This window comes from Elephas maximus, chromosome 10, assembly GCF_024166365.1.
Source record: "Elephas maximus indicus isolate mEleMax1 chromosome 10, mEleMax1 primary haplotype, whole genome shotgun sequence".
Lineage (NCBI taxonomy): Eukaryota > Metazoa > Chordata > Mammalia > Proboscidea > Elephantidae > Elephas > Elephas maximus.
In genome coordinates this window covers 53,778,337-53,787,311 of record NC_064828.1, presented here as the reverse complement: position 1 = coordinate 53,787,311, position 8,975 = coordinate 53,778,337, and the positions used below count along the sequence as shown (strand labels likewise).

The window sequence follows — 8,975 nt, the reverse complement described above, 5'->3', positions numbered from 1 at the left end:
CTCCCTAATGAAAGAGAAAGAACTCTTTTTTTTTTCCCCATCACTTTATAGGTAAAAGAAACAATTTGCTCTCAGTAGAAGAAATTGTGAAGTTCTCAGGTATAAGGACATGAGAATCACTCTCAAGCTGCAGGTGTATTGGTGCCTGACCCATGTCTAGGCACCATTTATTTCCCTTTCAGAGATGAATAAATTAAGCTGCTTACCTGTGGTTGGTAGAGAAGAGGGGTAAGTGGAGAGAGAAGCAGTAGGGGTAGGTATTTAACTTGTGCTAAAAATACAGGCATTTAAATACCAGTGTCTATGTTGACATAAAGTATATGCTCTTTTAAATCTGATTATTTGAGATTGTTTAGTTAAAACCAGTTAACCAGTTGCCACTGAGTCAACTCCAACTCCTTGAGACCCTATGTGTGTCAGAGTAGAACTGTGCTTCGTAAGTTATTCAGTGGTTAATTTTTCAGTAGCTCGCCAGGCCTTTCTTCTGAGGTGTCCCTGGGTTAACGCAAACCTCCAACCTTTCAGTTAGAAGGCAAATGCTTTAATCATTTGCACCGCCCAGGGACTCCTATAGCCAAAACACTGGTAGCTAATTTAATTTGTTTTTGTTGTTTTTAACCTTAAGACTAGTAGTCAAGGCAGGATTTCATTGTTTTCTACATATATATATGTTGCTGGGCATTTTTTAGTTTGATATTATTTCTATGTGAGTGCGTATCATATAGCATTTCATATGGCAAATCCTCACTCCTAATCCTGGTTATATCCAGCTCTCCACCTTCTCCTTGTCCATACTCCAAACCAAAAAACCAAACCCATTGCCATCGAGTCGATGCCGACTCATAGCGACCCTATAGGGCAGAGTAGATTTGCCCCGCAGAGTTTTCAAGGAGCGCCCGGTGGATTCGAGCTGTTGACCTTTTGGTTAGCAGCCATAGCACTTAACCACTATGCTGCCAGGGTTTCCATGTCCTTACTAGGTGGCTGAATATGATTGGGGATAAAAATATAACAGTGTCAACTAGTTTCACTTTAAATAATAACCACTGACCTTCATGGGCTTTTAGTACTTAGCGAGTCTACTACGTTTCCTAGTTTGTCTATACTCCCACTGCCTCTGACTGTTATTTCACTTCTCTTTTCTCTCCTCTAGCATCTCCTCCTTAACTCTCTGTAGGTGATCTTGTTTTTGTTTCACTGGGAGAATAGAAGAAATCAGGAAATTATTCCTATACATTCCCAATCTGCCCATAGTCTCTGTCTACCCTCTGTTATTGTAGATGAATTCCCCATTCATATTTCAGACCAGCTCCTCATTTAGTCATACTGACTCTCATCAGTATGAAAGTCTATTTTAGCAATTTGTTTCCTCTCCATTCCACATCAGCAAAATTTCCATTCTAATGAATCATTCCACGATCATACAGATAGGATGCAGTGTCACTCATGTTAAAACAAACGAAAACCTTGAGCGCACATATCCTTCCAGGTACCGTCCAGTCTCTCTGCTAACTTCACGAATTTGCATGTCATACTTGCGTAGGGACCACGCTAATCTCTGTATCGTTCCAATCTTAGTATACATGCTGCTGAAATGAGCACCTCTCTGCTAACCTTACAGCAAAATTCTTCAAAAGAATTATCTATACTTGCTATTTATCATTCCTCTCCTCTTATTCTGTCTTGAACTTTCCCTAACTACCTTTGTTCCTACCACTACAGTGAAATTGATTTTGTCAAAATCACCACTGATCATCACAATTCCCAGTTCTCAACTTCTTTGACCTATTGACTTCATCACTTTCTCCTTCTTCATACATGATCCTGCCAAGATTTTCTCTTTGTTCTCCTCCTATTTTACTGGCCATTCCTTCTAAATCCTGTTTATGGGTCTCTTCTCATCTTTCTATCTTCTGTTTATTGGTGTATCCCAAGGCTTAGTCCTCTGATGCTTTCCCACTGCCCTCACTCCCTTGATGGCTTCACCTTGTCACATGGCTTTGAACACCATCTGTGCTAAGAACTCCCAAATCCAACCTCTCATCTGAACTACAGCATTATAGATCTGATTGCCCACTTCTCCACGTAGATGTCTAGTACATATTTCAAACTTAACATATCCCCAAATTAATTTCTTATTAGACAACTCTCCCTAACTTGTTCTTCCCACGGTCTTTTCCATCTCAGTAAGTATAATTCCTTTCTTACAGATATTCAGCTAACAATCATCTTTGGCCACTCTTTTTGCTCACATCCCATAAATCTATTAACAAATCCTACAGTTTACAACTTCGAAGCATGTATGGAGTCTGACCACTTCTACCACATTCACTGTGATTATATTGGCCCAAGATACTATCATTTGTCACCTGGATTGTTATAATTTCCACTTGTTCTCCTTGCTTTTGTCCTTTCCTTCTTAAGTCTCTAAAAGCACAGCAGCTAGAGGGTCTTATTATATCATGTGTCAGATCATGTCACTTCCATTCTCCAAATCCATTTCTCTCAGAATAAGAGCCAAAGGTTTTAGAATAGCTCTACAAGACCATTCTTGATATTCTCTGATCCACATCTTATAATCATCTTCTCACTTCTTAAGCATGCTGGATTCATTCAACAAATATTTATTGAATTCCTACTGTGTGGTCAGCTCCTTTGAGATACTGTGGACAAAGTAGTGTACGATTTCTGGTAGCCTCCTTGCTTTTCCTCAAACATAACATGCATGATTCAGACTCAGGGCCTTTGATTTTGCTAGTTTTTCTAGAAGGTTCTTCCACCATATATCCGTGAGGATTGCTCCTCTCCCTTCTCACGCCCCTGCTTCAGTAAAGGCTTAACTGATCTTTCTCCTTCCTTCCCATCCCACAGCAGTATTCCCTGCACCTTTCACCCTCCTTTGTTTGACTTCATCCAATTTATCACTAACTGAAATCCTCTATATGTACTTGTTTATTTGGTTATATATCTACCCATTAGGACTTATCAAAAAACTTGAGGCAGCAAAACACAGTAGAAGAAAGAAAAGAAACATAGATACAAGTTTTGTTTTTTAAAGTAGGTGTGCAAATAACACAGGTGAAAAATTTTAAGCCTAAATTTTTTACATCTTATTTTCATTTAAGATTTTTTTTTGTTTACATAGCATTTTCACCAATATTCAGACAATAGGAATAGTGTTTGGCTTATTTGTTCTCACTTGTGAATAATAACTCCTCATTAACAATGACAATTTACTTGGCTGTTTAAAGACCCATAGTGGAGTAGTGCTGAATAAATTCTTTCTGATTACTTGCTAATCAAAATATTATCCAAATTCAAGTACATCACACACAGCCAAAATATCATCTCTGTTAATTAAGAGCTGGAGTCCTTGCTGGGAAGATCCAAGTGGCTCTCTACTCTATTCATGGACAAGAGCCAACCCTAATCTAGTTCATTGAATTTATTACCCCTACATATTTCTACATACTATAATGCAATCAGGGTCTTTGTTTCAATTTATATTTATATTCTGGTGTACTGGTTACAACATGTCATAAGCACCTCTTAAAAATTTTTCTGCCTTCATTGTTTAAATTAGTCATCTTTTCACTAGAAAATCAGAGAAGTAGAAATTATGTTAGGGAAACAGATTATAAGAATAACAATCATGTTGTTGTTGTTAGGTGCCATTGAGTCAGTTGTGACTCACAGCAACTCTAGATACAAAAGAAAGAAACATTGCCCAGTCTTGCGCCATCCTCATGATCATTGCTATGTTTGAGCTCGTTGTTGCAGCCGCTGTGTCAATCCATCTCATTGAGAGTGTTCATCTTTTTCACTGATCCTCTGCATAACGAAACATGATGTCCTTTTCCAGGGATTGGTCCTTCCTGATAACATGTCCAAATTACATGAGATGTAGTCTCGCTATCCTCCCTTCTAAGGAACATTCTGGCTCTACTTCTTCCAAGACAGAATTGTTTGTTCTTCTGGCAGTTCATCGTATATTCAGTATTCTTCATCAACACCATAATTCAAAAGCATCAATTCATCTTCACTTTTCCTTATTCACTCTCCAGCTTTTGCATGCATATGAGGCAATTGAATATACCATGGCTTGAGTCAGGCACACCTCAGTCTTTAAAGTGAAATCTTTCCTTTTTAACACTTTAAAGAGGTCTTTTGAAGCAGATTTAGCCAATGCAATGCATCCTTTGATTTCTTGACTGCTGCTTCCGTGGTTGTTGATTGTGGATCCAAGTAAAATTAAACCCTTGACAACTTCAATCCCTTCTCCATTTATCATGTTGTTGCTGAGTGGTCCAGTTGTGTTTTTTTTTTTTTTTTTCTTTATGTCAAAGTATAATCCATACTGAAGGCTGTAGTCTTTGATCTTCATCGGTAAGTACTTCAAGTCCTCTTTCAACAAGCAGCGTTGTGTCATCTGCATATCACAGGTTGTTAAAAAGTCTTTCAGCCCTGATGCTGCATTCTTTTTCATTCGTAAAGCTATCAGTTTCATTGGAGATGTGTGATCTGTAATTTGGTAAACTATCACTAACCTGGTATATGGCCTTGGAATTGCAAAAATCTAGGCTTCCTTATTGTGCTGTTATCTGAGTAGTAAATGGTGGAATATTTTTCAATTATAATATCTTTAAATGTTTTAAAATAAAAGTTTTAAATTACACTCATAAAACAAAGTTTGTGCCAATATTCTCTAACATATTAATTAGCCCTTTAGCACTTGCCGGGAAAAAAGGCCCACTTTTTCATTACAGCATTGAAACTATTTCAAGTACATTGTCAGTCTATCTTTCAGCCTCCTCATCCACCATTTCCTCTAAAACTGGCTGACTGTTTTGGAGATTCGCTGTATCTCAAACATTTAGTTTGCTTTTATGTTCTCCTGCCTTCTTGTGTGCTATTGTGTGTTTTTTTTTTTTTTTTTTTTCCAATGCATTAACAAGACTGTAGGACAGGACTAGTGTTAAACTACTGTTAGAGGATTGTGGAAGAAAGACCTTGGAGTTCTGACCTAACAAAATGATCTGGATAGAGAGAGTAATAGAAGTCTTTGATTATTTCTCTTACCTATTCTCTTGCCCCTCCAGGTCCCTTGCCCACACCTATCACACCATTCTTCATATAGAATTCCATATTCCAAACATCCCCATGCCCACCCCCATCTTAATTCTCTATCTTCTGTGGGCCTTAGTATATGCTGTTTCTATTTACTGGAATATCCTTCTTACCTTTGCTTATGTGTTCTCCTTTTTCTTTTCCTCCAGGATTATGCTTAACTATTAACTCTTAGAAGCCTGATAATCCCATCTCCCAAATGAGGCTTAAACCAAAGAAAACCAAATCCATTGCTGAAGAGTATATGCCACCTCACAGCAACCCTATAGGACAGAGTAGAACTGCTCCATAGGATTTCCAGGGAGCAGCTGGCGGATTCAAAGGGTCGACCTTTTGGTTAGCAGCCGTAGCTCATCGTAGCTCTTAATCACTGCGCCACCAGGGCTCCAGATGAGGCTTAAGGTGTCTTTTTTATGTGCTTTCCATTGCCTGCTGTGTTTTCTCCTAACAGAGAACTGAACACACTGAATTGAAATGTTCATTTATTGATTTCCTACGTGAGGAGAGGGAGTATGTTGTCCAGTCAATGCCTAAGTGCTTAGTAAATACTTTCTGAACAAATATGTAAAAGAAATAATAGAGAATAAATGAGTAATAAAAGTCATAGTTAGCATCTTTGCAGGTTTTGGAAGTACTGAAGATTGATGCTTCTGGATACATCCATTGGGAGACGCCCAGGGAATTGTCCTGTCTTTTTAGGCCTGCATGAGAATTAAACATCTAAAGACTGAAAATTTGTCATCGTGTGACTTTTTATTTTCCATGTGATGAAACTTTCTTTTTTGGCTATACAAATAAATTCTTACTATGGAAGAACAATGCTAAGAATATCAATCCCTCATATCCCAGTAGTTCTGGGAAAGAAGCTTAACAAAAATGGCTGTATTCTATGACAGTAATTTCTTGGAAAATTTATGTAAAGTGCACTGATTCAAATGTAAGAGTTATAAGAAAATCACATAAGGTGAGAAGTTATGAGCAGATCCTCCATAGGCATATTCTTGTGGAGGCATTTGTATTAAGTATAAAATCTAAGAATTCAAAAGGAACTCAGTTATCATCTAGTCTTTTCTTTTTATCCTATAAAAAACTTAACAAATACTGCCATTGAAGAAATAAAACCTATATTGAATGGCTGGAGACAAATGTAGGAGGAGGAAGTGACTGAATAGTTATAAAGGCAGGAGTTGTTCCAAGATGGTATGCAGACATTGCTGTGGCTGGGCATCAGGCATGGCCTGAGGACAGGGCAAAGTATTGGACTTTTCATCCTAATAGCACACAATGCCTGAGACTGCAACCAAGGAAACATGATAGTGGGATACGAACTGTACCAGTGATCTGGGCAGAACAGTTTAACTCCCTGAGAAAAGTTTCTGCGCTGGATGTGAGGAAGAAAAGGTGCTCAAGTGAGGCACCAACCCCTTCTGTTGACCTGCTTGTCGGCAATCAGCACAGGAGTTGTTTATCACAGGTGCAGTATAAAGAGCTAAGATTAAAATACAGACAAACCACAAAGTGAGCACAGTGGAAATGTACAGTTTTCTCTCACATAATGATGCCTCATTCTGGAAGTTCTCTACCTACATCTCCGTACAAAGCCCAGGGAGGTTTCACATGGAGAAATATTGCCCTGGCAGCAGCAGTGGTTTTTGGATTCTGTGGAAAGAAGTGTGAGTTTTTGAAGAGGGCTATTATGGGGTCATCAAACAGGGAGAATCATAACAGTCATGCATGAAGATGAAGAAGAAGGTAGTAACAGAAGATAGTGTCTCATTTTGAGCCCATTTTGAGCCAGAGGAAATAAAGGCAGTTGGAGAGACTAAAGTAAAAATGAATGTTGAAGTTTTTTTTTTGTTTTTGCACTCAACTGGGCCTCAAGGTAGGACATTTACAACCATGCAGAAATGGTGATAACTATAATCTCATTTCAAGATTCTGGTGCCCAGGGCAGGAAAATCAGGAGTACTAGCTCTTGTGGCACAGCTGGCTAAGTGCTCAGCTGCTAACTCAAAGTTCAGACCCATGAGCAGCTCTGCATGAGAAAGATGTGACTGTCTACTTCTGTAAAGATTTCAGCCTTGGAAACCCTGTGGGGCAGTTCCACTCTGTCCTATAGTGTCACTATGAGTTAGAATTGACTCAACAGGAATGTTTTTGTTTTTTTTTTTTAATTTTTATTAATATTCCTAATAAAATATTTCCTTAGCCAGGCTTATTCATGAAGTAGTCAAATAAAGTAAGTCCAGGTAAGGCTGTTGGTACGTGATGTGTGAGAGGGATGGTCTGATTCAAAGAATGCCAGTGGTTGAAACAAAAAGATGTTGATGAAAATAGAGCAGAATGTATTATCACCAAGGGCCTAGGACTCCTAGAGAAGAAATCTAGGAAACACTGAGTTTAACATGAGATTTTCTTTCTCTTATAGAAAAAATATATTTTCCTTCATAAACCAAATGTGGTGTTTACTGACATAAAATGCAATATATAAGTTCAGACGCATCAAGTAAAGTAAAGGCTATAATATAATTTTTTAAATTAATGGTTTCTCCAGACTTTTTCTTTTTTGGAGGTAAAGCTTATCAAATCAATAGAACAAAGTTTTCAACACCAATAAAAAGATAGTAGATTAATATAACTTTTTGCATAACTGAAAAAGAATGAGACTCCTAGTTTCAACTTCAATACGTAAAGAAGTTGGAAGTCATCACCCCAATACTTACAACAATAAATGGCTGTACTAACTGAAAAGCAACAACTTTTCTTGGACCTGTCAGATAACTGAAGTTGCAGGGCAAACTACTGCCCTAAATCGGGAGAGACAGGTGAATTTGAAGAGTAACAGCCAAGATACATTTGCTTGAATAGAAGCCATTGCAGTCAAAAACTTGAAGGAATTCTTAAATGTAATTTTGGCAAACTGATGGAGGCTGAGTGTGGATTAAGAAAGGCTTTGAGGTTACCGGTCTTATGGGGGACCGACAGTTTTGTCACTATCCCTACAGGAATCCTACCACGTCCTTTCAGTTAGGATCCCCAAAAATATATATCTTCTTTGCTCTGGCAGGAGGGAAGCATAATCATTGTAAAATACTTCCAAGATGTTCTGTACAACAAAGGTCTATGCTCCAGGGTAAAATATTTTACCAGTCATATCTCACCTGTTGTTGTTTGTTGCCATCAGATTGGTTCAGACTCTTGGTGACCTTATATATAACAGAAGGAAACATTGCCCAGTCCTCTGCCATTCTCACAATCTTGGTACGTTTGAGTCCATTGTTGCAACCACCTTGTCAAGCCACTTCATGGAGGGCTTCCTTCATTTTCACTGACCCTGTACTTTACCAAACATGATGTCCTTTTCTAGAGATTGGTATTTCCTGATGATGTGTCCAAAGTAAGCAAGATGAAGCCTCACCTGTTACAAGTTACAGGCTTTGAAACCCTTTATCTGGGATCCCAGCTGTCCCAGCAGCCCCTGGACAACGTAAATCCTGCTGATATGAGTCAATGATAAAATTGGTTTTGAAATTTTTTTATTTCTTGATTTGCAAAGCATGAAGTAAACCATGAAAGCACTTGGCAATGACTACACATACATTTTATTCTAGTTTCCTTCTTCTTAGCCCTTTTATTGTTTTTCATGAAACTTTTTAAAACATGGTACAATGCATTCTTCCCTACTGAAAAGCAGCACTTACAGCCCAAATAAAGACAAGAGATTTTTTTTTTTTAATCTCAGGAAATTTACTGCTACGATGCATTCTTCATTACTGCAAAAGCAGTACTGACAGGCCAAATAAATAAAATGAGAGGAATTTAAATCTCAAAAGTTATCACTACTATGT

At 38.1% G+C, this 8,975-nt stretch overlaps 1 non-coding gene across 1 annotated transcript; it reads right to left on the bottom strand.

Annotated features, from left to right (window-relative positions):
- Positions 1 to 1,498: 1,498 nt before the first annotated feature.
- On the bottom strand, positions 1,499 to 1,602 carry LOC126084917 (U6 spliceosomal RNA). Its single transcript, XR_007519143.1, has one exon. It is a non-coding gene; the product is annotated as a U6 spliceosomal RNA (small nuclear RNA).
- Positions 1,603 to 8,975: the final 7,373 nt, after the last annotated feature.